The 26,642-nt window shown below is 39.1% G+C and overlaps 1 pseudogene; it reads left to right on the top strand.

The window, feature by feature from the left end:
• Window positions 1-10,553: 10,553 nt before the first annotated feature.
• LOC104242147 (protein NRT1/ PTR FAMILY 1.2-like) lies at window positions 10,554-25,878 on the top strand (annotated as a pseudogene).
• Window positions 25,879-26,642: the final 764 nt, after the last annotated feature.

Below are 26,642 nucleotides of genomic sequence, written 5' to 3'. Positions count from 1 at the left end.
ATTTCTAACACATTAACTTCTGGGGCATTTGCATCTATACCCGCTTTTTAGGTCACGTTTTAATCTATACACGTTTTGCAAAACAATTACAAGCATACCCACTTTTCGCGTAACTTCAGGCATACGGGTCTGAAGTAGCAAAAACATTTTGCTTGAAGTGTAGCAAAACTTCAGATATTTTTGCATGAAGTTTGGTCTGACTTGCAAAGGCAATCACGCAAACTTTAGTTCATAGTGCAAATGGCAAACTCAAGTTCAATAAAACAACAACATGTGTTGGCTGAAGTTTTTGTTTGTAATTGCTGAACTTCAGCATTCTAGTAGCTGAAGCTTTGTTCTGTATTTGCTGAACTTTTGCATGTTTTAGCTAAAGTTTTGTTCTGTTTGTGATGAACTTCAGGGCTGAAGTTTGTTTTGTATTTGCTGAAATTCAGCATTCTAGGAGCTGACGTTTTTGTTTATATTTGCTAAATTTCAGCATTCTTAGAGTTGAAGTTTTAAACAACAATGAATTTAATAGATCATGATTAGCAGCGATTGATGTTGTTCATTTCAAAGATTAAAAAATAATGAAAAATATTTTTGACATGAAAACAAGTTACTATAGATAAATTAGAACCAAAAATCAATGTGCTTGTAAAGCTAAAAAATCTAAGAGGTGAAATTATTGTGAATAAGACCAAACCAAACATAATGAGACAAGCAAATATATATGAATCATCAAGCTAGAACGCATAACAATATCTCAATCTTCAGCATTCAAAAAATGAAGGAGGAGGAGGAGGAGGAGAAAGAAGCCTGAAGTTGTTTAAACAGTGGGTACAAATTAAAACTTTTTTAAAAAGTGGGTATAGGTTAAATGTGGTCGACCAAATAGGACTCCCCGTGCAATTTTTACTTAACTTCTTGAGTATTTGGGCCCTAAATAATCAGCAAAGTTGGGCTTTGAGTTAGTGGTTCTTGTCACTTTATGGTTTCTTCTGGTGAAATAGCACGAGCTAACCAGTTTTCGGACTAGTAATTAAAAAATAGCCAATGTTTACAAAGTCATTAAAAACTAGCCACTATTTTGCTGCAACACGAAAAGTTCCAGCATAATATACTGGAGATTGGTGCACATGTGTATGAACTTCCAGTATATTATGCTGGAACTCCAACACACGAAAAGTTCCAGCATAATATACTGGAGATTGGAGCACATGTGTATAAACTTCCAGCATATTATGCTGGAGTAGTATATTATGTTGGAACTCTAGTATATTATATTGAAAGTGTCATATATTATACTGGAACTACAGTATATTATGCTGGAATATTTTCCGGATTTTGAACAGTGTATTCGTCCAGATTTATCTTTACATGAAAAGTGGCTAAATTTCGATTACTTTTAAAACTGTGGCTATTTTACAATTACCACTTGTAAATCCAACTATTTTTAAATTTCACCCATTTCTTCTGCTACAAATAGCCGACCATATTCACTATTTACTTTTTCTAACCTTATACAAGGATTATATATAATTATACACATATACTACATAAGTTATACATATACTATATATTCACGGGCTATTTTTAGTTTAAACGGTTGGGTGATCAACTATTTGGGTTAATTCTTCATTTTTTTCTTGCTCGTTTTATTGCATTATATTCACTAAATTATTTTTGTAACGAAAGATCCCTCAAACTTTTATCGAAGTAGCACAAAAATCAATATAAAATACTTTTTGTAACCAAAAGAATCACCCGTTGGCTCTATGTGATACTTAGGCAAATTTAAGTATTGAAAACATTGTATAGTGTTTGTCGTAATATTTAAGTAAAATCGAATAATCTTTTGTTACAAAAAAAATAGTTTAACAATTTTGATGTAACAAAATGAAAAATTAATGGTCATTCATGAAATTAACCCCTCCTTGGGAATTACTTAAGGTATTGTTAGGATTAATGTGGAGAATTATGGAGAAACGTTCTTTAATGATCTTAAATACTATTTTCTTAGATCCACTTTAATTGATTTTTAGCTTCTCTTTTTTATGATCCATGATCACTCCCAACTCTAGTCCTAAAAAGGATAAACGGTCGCTGCAAATATAATCCGGTCTAAAAGTCCGGAGTCGAATCCCACAGGGAGCCAATGTATTCTCTAACCAATTAACTAGAAAATACTAGAAAGCGGTAAAATTATCAACTAACAAGACAAAGGTTGGTAAATTAAATTAAGGAGGTCTAGAGTTATGATTTCCCCAACTGTCGAAATCCTTCTAGCTATGTTCCCTACAATTTTGCCAATGTATTCTCTACTGATCGTGAGAACTTTAGATGCCGTAATTATCTCTCGAGCAACTACAACAATTTACTAAACATATTCTCTCGAACTACGCTAGTTGGCTTTATCTAACCGCTCATTATGACCACGTCAAGACTTTGTTATTTCTAAACTTACCTTTAAACCCGCTGTATTGATTTCTCACATACGTTAGGAGTGATGTTGTTCAACAACCACCTAAATATGTATCCTTTCTCAAACAACACATAATAAATAGGCACAGTCAATCGATGGCCATTCAACCAACAACAATAAACGCGTAGTTGAACAGGTAGAGAAATCCAACGGCTCAATTATATAAAAACATAACAAGAATTTATCCTACAAAAGGTTCTATCAAAACCCTAAATAACAAATTAGTTATTCATAATAGTATGTAAAACTACAATACTAAAAGTTATAACCAACAATGAAAAAATAGGAAGAGGAAGGAAAAACTCGTAGAAGAATTCCCCGCCTTGCTCCTATAGTGTCTCTGCCTCCTTAGATCGAATCTGTGTCAAAAATTGGTCTCCTCCCATGTCTCTGCCTCCTTAGGTCGAATTTGTATCAAAAATTGGTTTCCTCCGCCTCCTTAGGTCTAAATTATGTCAAAAGTGTGTCCAAAACCCTTAAAATACCGTTTTTCCATGTATATATACCAAGTAGGGTCGGTCCCAAACAATTATATCTTCTCCTACGTAAAAAAGGATAATTTTTCACGTTTGTACAGCCGCAGCCACGGTCAAACCGCGGTACGGGCGTGGTACATTGCAAGGCTACTGTTTCTGTCCGCGTCAGGTCCGCGGTCGCTGTTTCGACTGCTATTTTGACCGTGTTCCATTTGTAATTTGGATAACCATAAAACATAAAAGTTGTAGCCCTTTGTGTTAGCTTTTCAACCATATATTGTGGAGCCCAAATAAAGTTCTGAGCTAAAAGTTATATGCATATTACTATATAATATGCAATATGTCTACTCAATTCTTCGTTTTGTTGCCCAATCATCCGTTGATCCCCGAATACGATCCCGGCTTAATTTCTTGGGCTTTTACTCATACTTCAAATCTCTAAATCACTTGAATGTATTTCATAACATCTATATAGCTCGAAATCACTCCTACAAGGCGTAAAACACACTGTTAGTGCAAAACACTAGCGATTAAAGCGCAAACTCAACTAAAGTGCAGTAAATTTGAGTGTAATAAGCGACTAAAATACATAATTATAGCCTATTATCAACACCCCACACTTAAACCATTGCTCATCCTCGAGCAATCAAACTGTACTTTTTTTATAGACACGACCTTTTAAACAATTCTCCTAACTCATCATACCAAGAGTATTTAAAATAGACTAAGCACAAAAGCGTAACATCTTCACCTCAAGATTTGACTCACAAGTACCACACATTATTCACAACTCACGCACTTATTCTAATATAGCGGTCACCGACATTATCTTCCTTCATGAATCAAGTGCCCTCACACAGCAAAAGAGAGTAGTTCCACACAATAAAATTTAAGAACTCTTAGGAACTCCAGATAGAAAGAATTCACTCACTCTCAGAAATAACATTCATATGCTACAAAAGATGCACCATAAGCTTGCCCATAGTGTACTACTCCATTAATCGAGCTCATTCAATCTAGGATCAATTAGGACTTTATTTGGTTATAATGTAGGCTACGGAACGGGTAGGATATATTTAGATATAAGAGTGACTACATCTCCCTAAGCACTTTAATACATATACTTTAACATTCAAACCCCATACTTATGTCAAACCAAATTTCACCTTCACATCATTGTTATTACCCCATACTTCTTTAAGCACGCTTACATCAAGAGCCACCACTTATCAAGGAATTATTTTTTTCACAACAATCCAACTATTTCTTTTTTCTTTTTTCTTTTTTTTCCCAATTCAAGTGGCTCTTACTTTTTTTCAAAACAGTGCAGCTTTCTCCTTATTTCATTAGTTTCACTCAAAAGTCAAACCAACCACCCCACACTTTAACTTTTACACAGTTCATAATAATTCAAGTGCTCATGAGAGGTTAAAAGGTTCAAATAGATGATTAATTCAAATAAATGGGTAAGGCTTGTAATGTGGTTGCCAAAGAAACAAAATTACAAGCTCAAAGGGGTTAACTACGATACATAACAATTAGGTGGGTAAACTATACATATCTGGTTCAACAAAGAAACGCATATATCACTTCCAAGACTGAACAAAACTACTATTTCGCTTTGCAAACACACAGGGCAAGTTCTAGGCATCAAATGCAATACACAGAATATAACAAATCCTTACACACACATGGCACATAACTCACTCAGGATTGCACTCATCAAGACACTCTAGTCAAAGCAGTTAAGCAAATTTAAGGTACTTATATAAGAGTCAAAAACTGAGCCTAAGCGTCACAACTAAAGTACTCACTATTCTCAAGGCATAACAAAGTCAAGAGATATTGAATCAATTCAAAACACAACACAATGTCTCATATTCCTAAAAAAACTAACTACACCCGGTTCAAATAAAACCATTGGAAAAGAACCGCGGCACAAAGAAAAACTAAGGAGGAATTGCTACAATACCTAACAAAAGAAAATTTTTTATTTTATTTTTTCTTTAGATTTAAATCCCTCAAGAAAAATGTCTAATAGATCCATCGTAGGGAAAAGTCCAATCTTTTCTATTTTAAAAAAAAATTATTCAATTAAACTAACATAACTAAAATAGCATAGAAAGTCACCCAGGCAATTTCCTCACCCCATACTTAAAATTGTGCATTGTCCCCAATTCATATCATAACTAATAAAAGGGTAAAAGAGACTCCCTGGTAGGCCAAAGGCCGAAGCACTAACAGCTCATGGGGTACTCAGACTTCTCCCAAGCTTGGTCCTTTGTGCGGGTACCTCACACTTAGTTCCAACCATTTGGTTTGTTGTTGCATCATTCCAATAGCTTTTTTTTCCATGCTCCTAAAAAAAATTGACACTACAAAAATAATACAATTAAAAAAAATAAAAAAATAAAAAAGAAAGCAATAAAGCTGGATTGCCTCCCAACAAGCGCTTGATTTAATGTCGTGGCACGACGCAAATCACTTTTGCCTCCACCTCAAGCTTATGAATTGAACCCCCAATTTGGCATCAAGTTTTCGGCTATGCTCCAGGGGTGGACGAACAAATCTAATTGGCCCAAGCAACCATTGTGCTATTCTACACTTCTTGGCTTTTAGATGAGGTATGTAGTCAAGTCTTTCTGGAAAGAAAAATTCTAGAATGTAGGCACCTTATTCCTCATTCCTTGACTTCTCAATCGGCTCGGATGACCCTATTTCCATATCGTTATCCAAGCACAATGTAGAAAAATGTTTGGAGTGAGGACCAATGTGATCACACACATGAACTTCAGGACTTTCAGCATCCTCAACATCAATGATACTAGAGTCAACAAAATTTGTATCCTCAATGTAGGGCTGACTCTAGTCTCACCTCTTCAACATTGACATTCTCAAATTGTAGTTGGCTAGGTTGTTGATATTCTACTTTGACCTCCCTAGTTAACACCTCAAATTCATGTTCTTCTTAGCTACTATCCTCAATATTGGCTTGTTGAGCATTAAAAGTTCCAACCACTTGACTCAATTGAGCCTCCAACTTACGAATAGTTGCCTTTTGCCTTTCTATTTGCAATTGTTTTTCATTATTTTGTTTCAGAAGGAACTTTAACATATCATTGATCTCCTTCAGGTCTGCATTCCCAGGTTCTTTGTTCCTATTAACTTCACAAGAAAAGGTAGAACCATCATAGTAAGGGATTGACGGAAGATAAGAAATATAAGTCCAACCATTAAAGTGACCATTTTTACCACCACACACATCACACACATTCCACAAATAAGATTGAGTTGGTGCACATAACTCGCTCTCGGGAATATTTTGATTTTTGATACGGGTGGTTTCTTTCACAATATGTATGAGGATCAATAGTAGAATTATCTTCACCTAAATTCCCATAATTCCAAGATGTCATGTTTCTCAAATCAATAGTTATAAAAAAATACAAAAAAAAACAAAACAAAATAAAAGTTCAAACTTGAACCCTAGCAATATATACAGCTACAACTACACTGTTAGTTCCCCGGCAATGGCGCCAAAATTTGATCACGCCCAACTCTAGTACTAAAAAGGATAAGCGGTCGCTGCAAATATAATCTAGTCTAAAAGTCCGGAGTCGAATCCCACAGAGAACTAAGGCTTATCTATATCTGTTTAATATCACTAAAAAGACAAGTTTGAACAATTTTCTAAATTAGATAGATTGAGATTTATATTTCTAACCAATTAACTAGCAAATACTAGAAAGCGGTAAAATTATCAACTAACGAGTCAAAGGTTGGTAAATTAAATTAAGGAGGTCTAGAGTTATGATTTCCCCAATTGTCGGAAGCCTTCTAGCTATGTTCCCTATAATTTCGCCAATGTATTCTCTACTGATAGTGAGCACTTTAGATGTTGTAATTCTCTCTCGAGCAACTACAACAATTTACTAGACATATTCTCTCGAATTACGCTAGTTGGCTTTATCTAACCGCTCATTATGACCACGTCAAGGCTTTGTTATTTCTAAACCTACCTTTAAACCCGTTGTATTGATTTCTCACATACGTTAGGAGTGACGTTGTTCAACAACTACCTAAATATGTATCCTTTCTCAAGCAACACATAATAAATAGGCACAGTCCATCGATGGCCATTCAATCAACAACAATAAACACGTAGTTGAACAGGTAGAGAAATCCAACGACTCAATTATATAAAAACATAACAAGAATTTATCCTACTAAAGGTTCTATCAAAACCCTAGATAACAAATTAGTTATTCATAATAGTATGTAAAACTACAATACTAAAAGTCATAACCAACAATGAAAAAATAGGAAAAGGAAGGAAAAACTCGTAGAAGAATTCTCCGTCTTGCTCCTATTGTGTCTCTGCCTCCTTAGGTCGAATCTGTGTCAAAAATCGGTCTCCTCCCATTGTGTCTCTGCCTCCTTAAGTTGAATCTGTGTCAAAAATTGGTCTCTTCCGCCTCCTTAGGTCTAAATTATGTCAAAAGTGTGTCCAAAACCCTTAAAATACCGTTTTTTCATGTATATATACCAAGTAAGGTCGGGCCCAAATAATTATACCTTCTCCTACGCGAAAAAGGGCAGTTTTTCACGTCTCGACAGCCGCGGCTGCGGTCAACCGCGGTACGGGCGCGGTACATTGCAAGGCTACTATTTCTGTCCGCGTCAGGTCCGCGATCGCAGTTTCGACCATGTTTTTCACCCTGTTCCATTTCTAATTTGAAAAACGTAAAACATGAACGTTGTATTCCTTTGAGTTAGCTTTCCAACTATATATTGTGGAGTGCAAATGGAGTTCTGAGCGAAAAGTTATATGCATTTTACTAGACAGTGCGCAATATGCCTACTCAATTCTTCATTTTGTTGCGCTATCATCCGTTGATCCCCGAATACGATATCGGCTTAATTCCTTAGGCTTTTACACAGACTTGAAAGCTTTAAATCACTTAAATTCATTTCATAACATCTATATAGATCGGAATCACTCCTACAAGGCATAAAAATACCGTTAGTGCAAAACACTAGCAATTAAAGCGCAAACTCAACTAAAGTGCAGTAAATTTAAGTGTAATAAGCGACTAAAATACGTAATTATAGCCTATCATCAATCCATAATATTTAAGTTTTTTCAGATATCAAGAAGGAATTAACCTTTTTTTTAAAGTTATCCTTGGAGTAAGAACCTAGAAGCATTTGTTATGTTTTCAATGAATAAAAGGTTAACATGATCAATTTCATTGTTAATTAATGTTAAAAGGTGAATTTTTTAATATTTATATAAAATAAAAATTAATTAAATTAGACCATAGTGAGGGTACAGACCATTTTCATTCGTTTTAAGACAAGAAAATTTTATACATTAAAACATTTAAAACTAAAATATAAGGGGTCACATTTTCTTCTCTATTTAAATTACAGTAAATGATTATGAACCATTTTCTCGATGTTAGAATTTCATTTTTTCTATTAGTATGATAACAAATTAACAATTACTTCAAACTTGAGAAAATGTTTGATCTGAGGAAGAATACACAATTATCCTATAGTCGACCATTTTGCCAATTGTACACAAGCTTTGCGAGAGCCGAGTACTATAATCCTCATGAACTATCTTTGGAATTATTACATTACATTATTTTGTTGCATAGATGATGGATATCAGGGTTTTTTAGCCACGTTGTGGCAACTAAGCCACTCCAAGCTGAAATCACAACCCTACTCGAGGGATTGGAGTTGGCCTTTACTAAAAACTTAATGTCACTGATGATGGAAACTGACTGCCAGGTATTGTTCATAAATAACAAACCTCACATGTGTATACGGGTGGAATCGGGCTCATAGTACATCCCGGTCTCTGATAAGATAAGTCAAGCTCAAGACATGATGACATGAGACTGAAATCGAGGCAAGGGCCTCATCGAGTCAGAGTTCGGAGGCAACGCCCTCCCTCAGAAATATCGGGGTCATGGTCCGGGATCCGTCCTAGCATTGAACGACCTCGAAGAACACTGTCGGGCAATCAAGCACGACCGATAGAAGGCCGTAATATTCACGACCGGCCGGATATCACGGCGTGAATCTCGGCATGTATCGATGAAGAACCGACAATCAGTTAAATAGAAGATTTTTTACCTATTGTGGAGTTGTACGTAGAGTAGGATTCCCTAACTATATAAAGGGAGATGATAATTCATGAAGCACATTATATCACACATTTCAAAGCACTATATTATTATTTTTTTATATTATTTAGCTCTTTTTCCCGTTCATCAGTGTTGGTTATCGCGAGCCCGGATCGAAGGCAAATATTTCACTAAGGCTAAAGCCATCCTCCTCGCGTGGTTTGAATTCATTTTATCTTTGCTTGTTCAATCTAATTCAATTTATTATTTTGTGTCAAATTAATCCATGTATCCTTAAAACACTTATAAATTTAATTGTTATCCGACTTTGAGAGAAAACAGTTTGGTACCCACCATGGGGATAAGGATAATAGTTGCTATTTGATAAAAAATTCTATAACACACCCTATTTTACATTTGTTCTTTGGAGTATCTTTGATTTCAGGTTAAAGTTTGAAATGACGAACTCCCAGTCTGCCCCTCTAAACATGGATGTTGAATCAGGCCATAATGGCAAGAACAATAATGTAGCACCCGATAATGAGGTGCCCCACGTCAACCTCAAGGTAGTTCCATCCGCGGACCCGGTCGACGCTAGCTTGCATGTGGCCATCAATGCAAATTTGCCTACCGATCCTGAGAACAACATCTGTAGGGAAATCTGATCCATTACACAAAATACGCATGGCGGCGAAGATGATAGGATCAACTTGCAGGTGATCTTCGAAATACTACAGGCTCAACAGGCAGCAATAGCTCAGCTCCAGAACCAAAGCCGCGCCCCGAGCATAATTGAGCCCTTGTCGTCCCGAAAAGTCATCCACATAAATGAACCGGTCACGAAGAGGCCAAACAAAAATGAATTGGGAGCCAACCCCGGGATCATAAAGATGCTTGAGGAGTTGAGAAAATAGGTAGAATCGGGAGAAAAAAATCTAAGCCAATGACAAAAAGGTAGACACCTACAATTCCAAGGTCGACCAAATCCCAAGAGCGCCACTGATATTAAAAAGCCTAGATTCCAAGAAGTTTTTTCAAAACCTTTTCCTCCGAGTGCAGCTCCAAAGCCAATCCCTTTGAAGTTCCGCATGCCCGAGATTTCTAAGTACAATGGAACAATCGACCCAAATGAGTATGTGACCTCCTACACGTGCGCCATCAAAGGAAATGATTTGGAGGATGATGAGATCGAATTTGTCCTGCTGAAAAAGTTTGGGAAAACTCTGTCAGGAGGAGCTATGATATGGTATCACAACCTACCTCCTAATTCTATTGATTCGTTTATTATGCTTGTAGATTCCTTAAAAGCACATACCGGGGCTATCAAGGTCGAGACTAGGAAGTCAGACCTTTTCAATGTGAAACAAATAGATAATGAGATACTCAGAGAATTCGTGTCCCGATTTCAAATCGAATGGATGGACCTACCTCCGGTCGCGGATGATTGGGTCGTTCATACCTTCACTCAAGGACTCAATGTTCAATGCTCGTTGGCTTTCACAGCAGTTGAAACAAAATCTGGTAGAATATCCAGTTGTTACTTGGGCCGACATGCATATACGGTATCAATCAAAAATCAGGGTCGAAGATGATCAGCTTGGGGCTCTTTCCGGGTTCATATATCCTGTCAGAGCCGTCGATAAAGTCAAGATAGATGTTGAGTGTGAACTAAGACCAAATAAGGATCGGTATCATCCATACAATGGAGACCGAAGAGGTAATGGGTCTAGGTGAAACCCTATGAGAAGTGAAAGGAGGAGTGATTGAGGTCAAAACAATCGGGGAATCATGAGCAAAAACAATTTCGACAGGCCCATCGGGCCTAAGGAAGCGCCAAGGTTATTGGAGTACAACTTTAATGTCGACGCTGCCACCATCGTATCTGCCATCAGACACATAAAAGACACCAAATAACCTCGACCTCTACAGTTTGATCAGCATAAAGGGATCCTAACATAATGTGCAAATATCATGGCACTCACAGTCACAGAACAGAGATTGCTGACAATTATGAGAGGAAGTAGCCCGGCTATTCAACAACGGACATCTCCGAGAGTTCCTAAGGGATCGAGCCAAGAATCATTTCAGGAATAGAGATTCTAATAAATAGATCGAGCAGGAAGAACCTCATCACGTCATTAATATGATCATCGGTAGGTTGATGTCCCCCAGGAGGTCGATGCTAAATTGCACCAAAGTATCCATCACAAGGAAAAACAGACTTGGGATTACGTGCCAGAAGGAACTTTCTCTTTCAATGACGAGGACGCGGAAGGGATTGCATAGCCCCACAATGATGCACCAGTAATATCCTTACTCATAAATAAATCTCTAGTTAAGAGTGTGTTAATTGATCTAGGTAGCTCGGCCAACATCATTAGATTGGGGGTCGTGGAACAGGTTGGACTAGAAGATCAACTTGTGCCTACAGTCCGAGTTCTAAACGGATTCAATATGGCATGTGAAACCACTAAAGGGGAGATAACATTACCGGCGAACGCCGCCGCGATCATTCAGGAAGCCAAGTTCTATGTAATCGAAGGAGATATTAGGTACAATGCCCTGTTCGGGAGGCCATAGATTCACAACATGAGGGGAGTACCCTTGACTCTGCACCAAGTGTTGAAATTCCCAATTCTAAGAGGGATTAAAACAATCTATGGGGAACAATCAGCCGCAAAGGAAATGTTCGTAGTTGAAGAGGTGATCCCGATATCTACGCTTACAGAGACAAAAGATCCGAACTCGGCCGCCAAGGAAGGAACTAAATAGCAATCACCAACACCGGTCCTGACCGAACCAGAGAAGTAGAGGACAGTTGAGGACGGATACTACGGAGTCCCCAGGTCTTTCATAATCCCAGATGATTCCGACACCACCAAATCAATGTTCGAGGAACTAGATGAAGTCGTACTGATCGAGCACTTTCCCAATTGTAAGGTATACTTGGGCACAGGGTTAAGTCCCAAGCTCAGGAAAAAGCTCATTTAATTCATTATAGCTAACATAGATTGTTTTGCTTGGTCCCACCTTGATATGACAGGGATCCCGCCGGAAATAACCACTCACAAGTTGAGCTTGGACCCAAAGTTCCACCAGGTAAAGCAGAAAAGGAGGCCCCAGCCCGAAGTCAAGTATGCATTCGTCAAGGATGAGGTATCTAAACTCCTTAAAATAGGGTCCACCCGAGAGGTTAAATACCTGGATTGGTTAGCAAATATAGTGGTAGTCCCTAAAAGGGAAACAAATTAAAAATGTGTGTAGAATATAAAAACTTAAATAAATCATGTCCCAATGACTCTTTCCCTTTACCCAACATCGATCGCATGATCGATGTGCTGGCCGGCCATGAGATACTCAGTTTTCTCGATGCTTATTTTGGTTACAACCAAATTCAGATAGACTCGGGCGATGAGTAAAAGACTTCCTTCATCACTAAGTACGTCACCTACTGCTATAATGTAATGTCATTCAGACTAAAAAATGTCGGTGCGACTTACCAACACCTAGTAAATCAGATGTTCGAAGAACAAATAGAAAAATCAATGGAGGTTTATATTGACGATATGTTGGTTGAGAGTAGAGGACCATTTGAAGAATTTGTAGGAGACCTTCGACATATTGAAGAAATACAATATGAAGTTGAACCCAAAAAAATATGCATTCGGATTCGGATTCGAAAAATTTCTCGGATTCATGGTGTCCAACCGGGGGATCAAGATCAATCCTGATAAAATCAAGGCCATAGAGGATATTACCGTAGTGGACAACGTCAAGACCGTACAAAGGTTAACCGGGCGCATAGCCACTTTGGGTCGATTCATCTCGAGGTCCTTCGACAAGAGCCATCAGTTTTTCTCTCTGTTGAAGAAGAAGAATAACTTCTCATGGACTCGGGAATGCCAACAAGCCTTGAAAGAACTCAAACGGTACCTCTGGAGCCCACCTTTACTTCACACTTCGAAGGCAGACGAACAGTTGTACCTATACTTAGCAGTATTGTGGCGGTAAGTGGAGTCCTGGTCCGGAAAGAAGAAGGTACGTAATTTTCTATCTATTATGTTAGTAGAACTCTAGGCGAGGTCGAAACTAGGTATCCTCACCTAGAAAAATTGGAGCTCGCTTTGCTAAGCACCTCTGGGAAGCTAAAACCATACTTTCAATGTCACCTCATATGTGCTGTAACTACTTACCAATTGAGGAACATAATGCATAAACCCGAACTCCCCCGCCTAGGAGACGTGGTAGGTGTCGTGTCCTCGCCTACTGTTTCATAGCTTTCGTTGTTGACATTCATGAGGTCGGTTGGGAAGTCGCTTGTTATTCTCATCCTTTCTCCTTGGTTACCTGCCATGTAGGGTTTTGTATAGACAAAGAAATAAGATCTCGAGTTTTTTGACACTAGTGACCTGTGTTAATTGTAGATCTAGAGGAGACTAAGAATTTAACTAAGAAATTCCCATAGACGGTGCTAAATTATTTGACTAAAAGATATAGATCTTGGTTCAAATAATTAAATTTATACGAATAAGGATTAATCTTAGCTAACAATAATATTTCTAGATGGAGTTCTTAAAGAAGCAACAAATACTACGTAGATCTGGTCGGCCAGTGGCAGTGGCATGCAGTAAACATTCTAGAAATCAAAGGCAATAATATAGCAATCAACGATAATGAATAGCAATAAATGACATTTAAGTAAATCGAACGAATGAGTCACCCAAGAAAGGATGGTATAAGTGGATGTTCTTTTTGACAATAATGAATGATAGACAATCGCTTGAATATTTAAGTTATTCTAAGATCTAGTGGAAAAGTATAGACAAGAATCTCAGTGAAAAGGTGATATTTGTATCCGATTCTTTAAGTCAAAGTGTGTTTTTTACAAATGAATATCACATGTCCCCTATCGTAGTATCTTTTTCTATTTATAGGGAACATGTTCCTAAGAAACCCTAATAGTACAAGTGAAGAGAATATCCACTAGAATATTCTCTTTAATATCCCATATTGAAACTAGTTGTTATAACCCTGTCAGAGGTACTCGACCTCAGCCTCGACACTTGTTGATATCTCGACTTTGGCCCTTGTCGATTCTTCAACTTCGGCCCTTGTTGACTCTTTGTCTACAGACTTCGCCGCTTCTTGGGTCATTTCAACAAACGACAACTTGGGAACTCTTCCCTTAATACTACCTTGACTTAAATATTCTAAAGATAGATTTTGACTCATACAAATTCTACTTACTCATCAACAAATAATACATTTGTTTTCTATTTCTCCAACAAAAAGAATATCTTCATTTTTCCACTCTATATATTTTTTTCTTGGAAGGTCATTTGAAAATGGCAGCATAAATATTTATTGCATGGAGAGAATAAAATAATAAAAAAGAAAAAGAAGTCAAAGGACCCAAGAAACTGTTAATAGACGCATGCTAGATGAAGCATGTTTACAATGAAAGAGATGGCTTAAATGGCGAACGGCGGATTTTCGCATCGGATAAATTGGTATAGAAATTTGGGTATGAATTCCACGAGTCCGTTTAGAAGGTAAGTCCAAGAGGTCCGGTAGAGGGAGCTGATACCATCTTTAGCACCCATTTGGCCATAGATTTTGAATATATTTTTTTAATTTTTTTGTGGTAATTAAATATTTTATTAATCACCAAAGGAGATCTTTACAAAGCCATAATTAGTTAACTCGACTAACTGTCTAAAAAAATAATAGCTAATAATTTCCTCTACCTGCCATCATAGGAGAAGTTAGAATAAACAAGATTGGAAATAACTCCTAATTCTGACAAGTGATCTAGTACAACACATATAAGCTATCTCTTTTGCAATGGTGACCCAATCTTTACTCTTCTTCTCCAAAATCCTTTGGTTTCTCTCTATTCATATAGCTTGCACTTTTTCAGTATATAGAATCTTGTAAATTGGCATTCTCAATAGTCCATTGTTGGTATTGTATCCATGCAGTTGGAAAGGTTGTGCTTTTCTTCCCCATAGTAGTACTCTTTCCCATATCTTCCTCGAGAGTCTACATTGTACAAAGAGGTGTTCATTTGTCTTATTATGTTTCTGGCAGAGAGTACACTTTAGGTCCACATTGATGCCCCATTTTCACTATCCTATCTGTACTAAGAAGTCTTTCATGCAAGTGAAGCCACATGGTGAATCTTGCTCTAGGTCTGGAATCATTGGAGAACAGTAGGCATTTTCATGATATTCTTAGAAGGGCTCCTAAGAGATGCAAATAAGTCTGCTTAATCAAGTTTTTCCCTGTTACAGTTTGGCCCTTCATTTGCATCATGATATCCCTAGTATCGAAAATCTTCCTATTTATCCAACATGCATGTCTTGGCACCCCTATAGTTGCAAGTTGTCGCCCCTTGATAAGGGCGTACGTAAAATTTTCTATAAGCATTATCGATATTTAAAAAATGAACATGTGAACAAATCATTAACGACAATGTACTTTAAAAGAAATATAATTCATATTATATTAATAAACTTAATTCAACTACATTATTATAACTCGCCTCAATAAGTTTACACCTTATGAAATATTTTTATAATAGCTTCATTAAAATATAATTAATCTTTGTTGACATGAAGCACGAAAAGGAGTATGGGCAAAGCGGTTCAGTATGCACTCACCCTTAAATAGGATAGAGGATTGATCCTTTTTGAGTATTATATTTAAAACAACTAATGACCAAAATATTAGGCAAAAAATACAATCTCGAACTCACAAAAAAACGTTGAATTCAAGATCGAACTCCCGACCTATGCCAGGGAAAAGAAGCTCTCAGTCAGTGAGCTGCAGCATTTTATCTATTATGTAGTGTCATTTTTTTTATTTACCCGTTTTTCATATTATATACCATATGTTATTCAATAAATTTTTTCTGACGAATCGGTGTTGGATCCGCCTCGTCCAAGGTAAATCCGCCCCTGCCCTTAATGTAGTAGCTATGAATTCATCTGATCCATAGCCTATCATTTTTATGTACTAAGTCCCAGCAATTTTTCACTACTGCTGCTCTGACCCATATCCTTAAATTCATGAGATTGAGGCCACCTGCAGATTTAGATGAGCAAACCTTTTCCCATGCTACCAGTGCCTTCTTACTAATTGTGTTAACCCCAGACCAAATATAGTTACGACAGTATACATCTATGATATCCAATACCTTGGCAGGAATCATGAAGATTTGGGACCAATATACTTGGATGCCAAATGTGACAGATTTAACCAATTGTCTACACCCAGCATAGGAAAGTTTTCTATCAGTCCATGAAAAAATTCTGTTCACTATCTTCTGAACAAGAGGCTGCCATTGTGTTGTTGTCAACTTCTTAGTAGATAGAGGAATACCAAGGTAATTGAATGGCAATTCCCCATAGGTGTATCCCAGTAGCCGCAGAAGGTTATCTTTTTCTTCATGTATTACTCCTCCACAGTATAATGAATTTTTGCCTAGGTTAGCTCGTAAGCCCGTGGCAGAAGAAAATTGAGTAAAGCACCAATGGAGATAATATACAAACACCACATCTCCACGAGCCAAGAGTAAGAGGTCATCTGTAAAACATAGGTGTGTAATCCCCAGCTTAGCACATTTGGGTGAAATCTGAAGGCCTTCTCTCTTTCAAGTTGTTCAACTGCCTGCTTAGATATACCATTGCTATGGAAAAAAGGAAAAGGGATATTGGATCCCCTTGTCTCGGGCCCCTTGCAGCATCAAAGGTTTCAGTTGGCTCACTATTGATCACTATAGTATAATTAACTATTCTAAGGCATTTCGTAAGCCATGCAATAAACTTTCCAGGAAAAGCCAGTGCTTCCATAACTTGTTCCAGGTAGCACCATTCAACTCTATCATATGCTTTTTGTAAATCAATCTTGATCATATACCTAGAAGATGCTTTTTATTTGAAAATAATGTTTATTCATGAAATATTGCAACAACAGTTTTCGGGAGAAATTTTTTCTTCCACTCACAAAACTTTAAGTATTTTTTCAAATAAAATATATGTCTAAATACAACTTTAGCTTTTAAAAAATTATTAGTCAATAAAACTTTAAAAACTTTTTACAAGTTTCAACCAAATTTACGTCCAAACAGTATATTTTTATTTAAAATTAATGTGTAAATGTATAAAGAAATTAAATGCTTCGAAACACGGGACCAGTAACACCTTGTTTGGATGGTTGTTACATATCGTTTCATAATGTATCGTATCGTATCGTATTGCAGTGTAGTGTATCGTTTGGTGAATACAATGTTTGGATGGATTGTGTCATTTTGCCGTCGTTTCATGGTATCACGCACCAGTAATATTATGAATAAACTTGTAATATTATAAAGAAAAATTATGATACTGTATACAAAAAGGTAGGATAAATGATAAAATAAAATTATTTAATAATAATAATAAAGGGTGAGATTGAGAGAAAAATACAAGATAACGACACGATCACACCAAATCGATCGTTACATAAAGTGACACATTTTATTATTATGCAACGACGGATTTAACGATACAATACAATAAAATTTAAGTAACAATCAAAATAAATATTGTATTTAAAGTAATGAGTGGACATTAATATCTCCTGTGTACGGACATTTGAACCACAAAACTAAAGCTCTCTTCAGACTCAGAAAGTGTTGGCCTTTTATGCGCTCTCTCTCTCTCTCTCTCAGTTTGCTCTGAGTAAGCAAGAGTTTGAAGAAGGAAAAAATGGGACAATGAACCAGAACAAGAAAATTTACTGAACCACTCACACAATTCTAACAAGGGTGGTCTCAAGACCATGCCTTTCATCATAGGTATTGTCATGGGCCGTTTTCCAGACACGCCCCATGATTCCTTGGTCGCGCCACATGGCGGGCTAGCAAGCCTCATAATGCCTAGCGCCATGGTCGTCCCCGTGGTCTTGGCTGCGCCAAGTGATAAGCGTGCATGCGCCTCTGTCTCCCCACCGATGCCTCTCGCCAGCGCCCAAGGGCTGGCCAATGACAACAGCGCAGCGCGCCCTGACAATGTCGCGCGCGCAGATCTTGATGCCTTGCCAGCGCCCAGCTGTAGGCCCATTCCAGCAGCGCCTCGCGCACAGACCCTGATGCCAAGCACCAGCGCCCAGCCTCAGGCCAACACAGCAAGTGTCGTGCGCGCCCACAGCAACGCGCGCACAGACCCTGACCCGCAAGACAAAGTTGCTGCCATCGGACTTAGTTCTACTTTGTAATAAACTAAGTCCTTTTCATTATAATTATAGGCTAGTTTACATCATTTTCATTCGGTGTGCTTCTACAGCTTTATTAGGACAAGTCATGTAATGTTGGTTTATTTTTTTTAAGCATTATTAAGGGGACCAAACAATCAAACATTTTCAAGCAAGCAATTTTATGGTGTCTCTCCCCCTCGACACTGCATCTTTTGTAATCAGCATTTCAGTCATCAATAAAATCATCATCATCATTCAAAACCTAATTCTCTCTCAGCTTCCGCAATTGCTCGTGACATTGTTTTTCCTGCACGGCATTGACAATCTAGTCTAGCGTGCGGAGGGGATCTCATTGGCGGACAGCAACCGCACTGACATCGGTTGCTTAGCCTTACGTTGCCCTTCCAAAGAACATCAGAAAGGCGTTGCGTAACAGTTGGTATCAGAGCCTAGGCTCGACATCGGACGAGGGAACACATTTGCCATCATCACCATTTCTAACCATGGTGAATCATGGGGAGCGTCTAGCATCCCTAGAAGAGACGGTTGACCGATTACGACCCATCGTGGATACGGTGCCTGATCAAAACAACAACCTAGTATAAAGGTTGGACGACCTGGACCGCCGAATGCGGCAAGCGGAAAATGACATTGCAAACATCAGTCGTGACTCTGACAAGGACCGACAAACGGCATCAATTGAAACTGCCAATATTCATGGCAAATTTGAGGACCTCCAATAGGAGCGTGGCGACGATTTAGCCCTTCAGCAACAAGAGGCAGACAGACTAACTGTCATGCAACAAACCATAGACGACTTGACAGGCAAGCTCAATATTGTCAATGCTGCCCTATAGAGCCTACTTCGAGGAGGCGACAACCACATCAGGGGTGCAGCAAACCTTACCCACATTCCACAAAAGCTTAAGATACCGGAGCCAAAGTCATACGACGGATCCCGGGATGCTAAAGAAGTGGAAAATTTCATCGTCGACATCGAACAATACTTCGATGTCGTGGGCCATTTGGAAGAATCCAAAAAGGTAGCGACTGTTGCCATGTATTTTCAGGGCGATGCCAAACTTTGGTGGCCGGTCAAATACGAACCCATCAAGGCCGGTGAAGATACTTTTCAGACATAGGATGAATTGAAGGCAGCCATACGCCTGCAGTTCTTCCCCGAAAATATGGAATACAATGCAAGGAGAAAGCTACGGGAACTCCGCCACACCAAATCTGTGCGGGAGTACGTGCGCGAATTCTTCACACTCATGCTAAACATACGCTACATGGGGGACAAAGACAAACTCTTCGCATTCATGGAAGGTTTGAAACCTCATGCCCATATGGAACTGCAGAGACAACGGGTAGACACCCTGCCCAAGGCCATTCAAGCTGCAGAATGCCTTGGCGATTATCATTTGGGAACTCAGAACGACAGGCCCCGGCCGTCTGTCCGAGGGGGATTCAATGGGAACCATCCCAGCAATGGTGGCCCAAACAAAAGTGGGGGAGATCGGAGTGCATCCAAAACTAAGACTCATCCCTCCAACAGCAACAGTGCTGCATCCATCAACAACAATCGGGGGAGAAAGCCTCCCTCAGAATGTCGTCATTGCGGCGGGGCACATTGGAACAATGAATGCCCAAACATAAAGGTTAATGCTCATCAGACTGTCGAGGATGAGTCAGACACATCAGACACATCAGAAGAAGACCAGGTAGGCGCCTTCAATGCAATTGTTGGCTCTATCTCGCATGCATTAGCGGGGACCAGTGCATGTCCTCCTAAGAAAACATCAGTCTCAATCACCAAGAAAGGGAAGGAAAAGATAGACGAGAGGCCTCCTAAATAAGAGAGGACCCTAATATTCGTCGAATTGAAAGTGAATGGCAAGCCCCTTCACGCATTGATAGACACGGGTGTTACCCACAACTACTTGGCTTCAACTCAAGTAGAGCGCCTAGGTCTTGTCGTGCAAAAGAGCAAAGGCCGCGTCAAGGCTCAACTCACCACCCCAGACATTGGGTGGAACAGCTACAAATGTCCCGGTGAAACTTGGCCCATACAAAGGAAGCATCAACCTGCGCATCGCAATCATAGATGACTTCGACATCATAGTGGGTTTGGAGTTCATGAGGTAAACCAACACCATACCGGTACCATATGCCAACATGCTCCTGATGATGGGAGAAAACGGGGCCAAGCCCTGCACCATACCATGTTTTCCCATAAAGATGGCCGCTGGAAACATCTCGGCCATGTAGTTGGAGAAGGTAGTCAACAGACATGAACCCCTGGTTCCGGCTACTCTTCACAGCAACAATCAGCCATCATGTCATCGACCTCAAAAGACTGGTGACGCTCCTCAGCGTGTGAAGACTTGTCATCCATGCCATAAGGACAAGTCGGATCACTCATCACAGACGGGACCCTTGCAGCCATTACATGTCCCACAGAGACCATGGGAAAGTGTTTCCCTCAGATTCATCATGGGATTTCCCCAAGTCGGTAATCTTGCATCCATCATGGTTGTCATAGATCAGTTTTCAAACTATGCAACCTTCATAGCAGCCCTGCAAAATGCATCAGTAGAAGATACAGCTCGACTCTTCTTCTCGCACATTGTCAAACATTGGGGCCTGCCCAAAGACATTGTTAGTAGGCGCGACTCACGCTTCACTAGCAACTTTTGGACCCATCTCTTCAGGTGCTTTGGGTCAACATTGAGTCACAACTCAGACATCCATCCACCATCGGATGGCCAGACAGACCGGTTCGACGACATGCTAGAGGAATATCACCGCAACTTTGCAACCGGATCACAGAAGCATTGGGTGAAGCTCCTAGATACTGCTCAACTGTGTTTCAATTCTTAAAAGAACCATCATACAAACAAAAGCCCTTTTGAAATTGTTACCGGACAGCAACCGCTTCTCCCGTAAACGGTGAATGCATCAACCATGCCGAAATCTCCTCGAGTTTCCAACTTCTCGAGCGAATGGGAGCGCAACATGGGGATAGTGCGGAGCTATCTCGTCAAAGCCCAAGAGCGGGCAAAAAGATTCACCGAACAAAATCTTTGCTTTGCCTAACATCAAACATGGGACAAAGTAATGCTATGCATCCCAAAGCGATACTTGTTTGCAGAGAGGACCCATGACCCTCGCCTGCAACAAAAATACATCGGGTCCCTGCCCATCGAAAAACGCATTGGGAAGTCCACAGACCAGGTGAAAACTCCATCCTGGTGGAAGATCCATCCAGTCTTCCATGTCAGCCGCATGAAATCATTGCGTCGCTACAACAGCAAGCTCACAGAACAGAGGGGCGCAGACCTCCCATCCAACAACCAACAGAAGCATCATCATCATCATCATTATAAGGCTTCGAGGACGGCGCCAACTCAGGTGGGGGAGAATGTCATGGGCCGCTTTCCAGACACGCCCCATGACCCCTTGGCCACACCCCATGGCGGCCTAGCAAGCCTCACAGTGCCTAGCACCATGGTCAGCCCCGTGGTCTTGGCTGCACCAAGTGACAAGCGCGCATGCGCCTCTGTCGCCACACCGATGCCTCTCACCAGCGCCCAAGGGCTGGCCAATGACAACAGCGCCGCGTGTCCTGACAATGTCGTGTGCGCAGATCCTGATGCCTCGCTAGCGCCCAGCTGCAGGCCCATTCCAACAGCGCCTCGCGCACAGACCCTAATGCCAAGCACCAGCGCCCAGCCTCAGGCCAACACAGCAAGTGTCGTACGCGCCCACAGCAACGCGCGCGCAGACCCTGACCCGCAAGACAAAGTTGCTGTCATCGGACTTAGTTCTATCTTGTAATAAATTAAGTCCTTTTCATTGTAATTATAGGCTAGTTTACATCATTTTCATTCAGTGTGCTTCTACAGCTTTATTAGGACTAGTCATGTAATGTTGGTTTATTTTTTTAAAACATTATTAAGGGGGACCAAACAATCAAACATTTTCAAGCAAGCAATTTTCTGGTGTCTCTCCCCCTCGATACCGCATCTTTTGTAATCAGCATTTCAGTCATCAATAAAATCATCATCATCATTCAAAACCCAATTCTCTCTCAGCTTCCGCAATTTCTCGTGAAATTGGTTTTCCCGCACGGCACTGACAATCTAGTCTAGCGTGCGGAGGAGACCTCATTGGCGGATAACAACCGCACTGACATCGGTTGCTTAGCCTTACGTTTCCCTTCCAAAGAACATCAGGAAGGCGTTGCGTAACAGTATGTATGTTTATGTGTCTTTCTTTCTTTTACATTTTCTTGGTCTTTTTTCTTTCTTCTTTAATTTTTTCCCCCTTGTGTTGCATGTTGCTTTTTCTTTTGAATTATTTAGTGAATGAATCATTTGAGAGAGTGGCAAGCTTTGGGTTGCTCCCAAATATGATAATCTACATCACAACATTTTATCACAAGGAAGCTGCACCTGCATCAGTCTTACTTGGAATGTGGTCAGCACCTTCAAATGGGCTGGCCATTTTAGGGGCCTTTGTTTCTTATTCTTACTTGGGAAGGTTTAGGGTTGTTGCTATTGGTACCATCTCCAGCTTAATGGTTAGTCATTTTGTGGTCCCTCCTAATTTTTTCTGATATTCTGTCAATTTTCCCTGTTTGTCAATTTTCATTTTATGTGTAAGTGTTGGACTAGGTATGACTGCTTAACAACAATAACGATAAACCCAGTATATTCCCACAAGTGGGGTCTGAGTAAGTGTATATACCATACCTCTACCTAGTGAACATAAAGAGGTTGTTTCTAATAAACCCTCGGTAGGCATGACTGATTAAGAAAGAAAGAGAGATTTTGGATACTTGTGGTCTTAAACATGACAAGATATTTATAAGACTATAAAATTATTTAAAATCGTGTCTGTAATTAAGGGTAACATTGGAAGTTCAAAATTTATAATCTTTAAAAAAAATATAAAAACGTGACATTCTTTTTTGAACAAACTAAAATGCAAAAGTATAGAATAAAATGGAACATATGGAGTATTTCATTATTTAGAGACAAACTTCATCTTAATGTGATGAGAGGGTGAACATATAGTGACTCTTCAATCAGAGAGATCCGGACTCTTTTTGGAGTTGTTTTGTTAATGCGGCGTGTTGAAAAATGCTAAAACTTTTTATATGAGAAACTCTTGTTAAATGAAAAGGTTCTGTTTAATGCAGCATGAAGAAAAATCTAGCATTTGTTATATGGGAATGTCTAACAAGAAAGTTTTCAACTTAAATGTACACATAATTATAAGTAAAAGAATGCTGAAACTCTGCATACTTGGAGCTCTCTCCTAGATCACAAATTGTTACTGATAGTGAATAGATAAAAAGATGTCTCTACTACTGAACTAAGGTTTGGTATAACATCAGCTGTTGCGAAAAATGTTGGGGGATACAAACAAAATATGAAAGTAGCACAATTGCCACTTTTATTACTCAGTTCTTTGTTTGTTGTACTATATTACTTGCTCCATCCATTTAATAGCAAATTTTATTGATACAGCTATGATATTCTTAGTAACTTTTTAGCGCTCAATACTCGTCACTTCACTTTATTCTTGTTTGGAGATGGTAAATATTTTCTCTCAGCATACAGTATCATATGATTTGTTACTTCATCAAAAAAAAAATCATATGATTTGTTCCAGAGACGTCGTTCATAACCTCTATTCCTGGACTATTTCTAGGCTTTGTGTTTGAGAAGAAACCAATGCTTCTATTTTGGTTGTAGATTTTTATTCTTTAATTTTTCTCTCAACAGGGAATCTTTGTTCTTTGGCTTACCGCTATATTTCCACAACTCAGGTCATTACCCTGCAGTTCGTATCAACATGGTTGTAATAGAACAACAGCAGGTCAACTTGCTGTACTTTTGTGTTCTTTTGGGCTCATTTCTGTTGGTGCTGGTTTTGCTAGATCTTGTTCTATAGCATTGGGTGCTGACCAATTGGACAACAAAGAAAATCCAGATAACGAGAGGGTTATAGATAGCTATTTCAACTGGTTCTATGCCAGTGTAGGAGCTTCAATTTTTCTTGCAATTACTGTTATTGTTTATATCCAAGATCATTTTGGTTGGCAAGTTGGATTCGGTGTCCCTGCTATGCTCATGGTTTTATCTGTTTCCATATTCTTAATGGGAACTCCTCTTTATATCAAAGTTAAAGCTAAAGGGAGTTTGTTCACTGGATTGTTTCAAGTAGCAACGGCAGCCTTTCGAAAAAGACATATAAATGTTCAGTTGAATTATAATGATATCCACTACTATAGGGCACCTGAATCAAAGCTCTTGGAACCTTCATCTGACTTCAGGTATTACCGCCTCTATCTTTTCCTCAATGGTATAGCTTCTTAAATGTCCCTTCATGCACTTACTGTGATACGATATTTGTCTTACCGACTTGTTATGTTACATGAACTCGGATACATGTAATGTGGGTAGCCGGGTACATTTAACTTAGCAAAATTTGTGTATTGAAGGGTCTGCTTTTATCCATCTCTTACTCGTTTGACGTACGTTACAGGAGATAGAGAGTTCATGAAAATAATCTAACCAGCCTTTAGCTGGAAATTTGTTTTCAGTTTCATGATGCTACTAATGGGCATACGCTTGCTCCATTCATTGTATTTTATAGGTGCTTGAATAGAGCTTGCATAATTCAAGATCCTCAACGGGAGTTGAAACCTGATGGAAAAGCTTCAGATCCATGGAGTCTCTGCTGTGTGGAACAAGTGGAAACAATGAAGTCTTTTCTTAGAGTTCTTCCCATGTAGTCTACCTGTATTATGCTTCTTGTGTCGTTAACTCAGTCATTTTCAATATTTCAACTGATGACCATGGATAGACACATGTTCCCTGAGTTTGAAATCCCAGCAGGATCTTTCGGCGTGTTTACTGTTTTAACTTTGACAATCTGGGTTGCTTTATACGATCGTGCTTTGGTGCCTTTACTATCAAGGTATACCGGACAGCCGACAGGGCTAAGTCCAGTGTTCAGAATGGGGAGCGGCTTGATTTTCTCCTGTGTGTCTATGGCAATATCAGCAATAACAGAAACTATACGACGCAATAAGGCAATTGATGAAGGGTTCAAGGATGACCCGAAGGCTGTGATAAACATGTCCGCTATGTGGTTCGTGCCACAGTTTGCACTAATGGTAGTGGCTGAGGCTTTGAATGTGGTTGGACAGATTGAGTTCATATACACACTATTTCCTAAAAGCATGTCCAGCTTTTCAGCAGCTATTTACTCGGTTGGCCTTGCTGTTTCGAGCTTAATTGGCAGTCTTTTGGTGAGTGTGGTGGATGGTGTTACCTCAGCTGGAGGCAACACGAGCTGGCTCTCGCGTAACATAAATAGAGATCACCTGGATTACTATTATTGGCTGATCACTTTCTTAAATATAATTAACTTCCTCTATTTTCTCTTCATTTGTCGGTTTTATGAGCACCACCATGATGTTAAGAGTAGCTTATTGCTCGAGGTGGAAGAGGAACAATCCGAGAATAGGCTTTTAAATGGTGCTTCATGACTATTCTGTAACACTATGACTGTCTTTGAATGTGTTGTGACTTCCTTTTGTCCCTCTGGCTTGATTTTTCTTTGTTATTTAAGGTGCAATAAGATCTTGGGTTAATTCAGCTTGATCAAACCTAATTTGACCTCTCCTCTAATTTCCAAGTTTTAGAATCCAGATATATCAGCTGTGACCATTTCAATGGAGTTTGATTGTAGGTCACATTATGAAGGTGGGATAGTCAATACCATCTTGATATAATCTGCATTGCATACATATATGCCAATAAATTCACTTCTCTTAAAACCAATCTGACTGCAAAGTTAGGTTGCCAGAAGAAACACATTCTCTGTTGTTTTTGCGATGAAAATATATACGCACCCGTGTTTACACCAAAACTATTTTAATTTACTATGATAAAGAAGTAAATTGAGGTGGGTGTGGACTGATACATGTACCGAATGCTCATACGGGAAAGTTGACTCCTGACTCTCGAACCTGGGGTTGCTCCGAAAAATCCCTTCTTTTTCGTCCACTCAGGGTCAGGGGTGACCGTGTGACTAATAATTAACTATGATTTAATATCTAATAATAATAATAATAATAATAATAATGTAAGTGAAGACATGTGCCATGGTGGGAGCAGTAGTTTATCTCACGAGGCAGAAGGGAAACAATGTGATTATAGGCTTTTACCTAAATGTTGATGATGTGTTGTATTGCGTTGTTGAATAATGCACTACTATGCTGGCCAATAAAGGGATATATATGTTAATTAA

This window comes from Nicotiana sylvestris, chromosome 10, assembly GCF_000393655.2.
Source record: "Nicotiana sylvestris chromosome 10, ASM39365v2, whole genome shotgun sequence".
NCBI lineage: Eukaryota > Viridiplantae > Streptophyta > Magnoliopsida > Solanales > Solanaceae > Nicotiana > Nicotiana sylvestris.
This window is presented reverse-complemented; position numbering and strand designations above follow the sequence as displayed.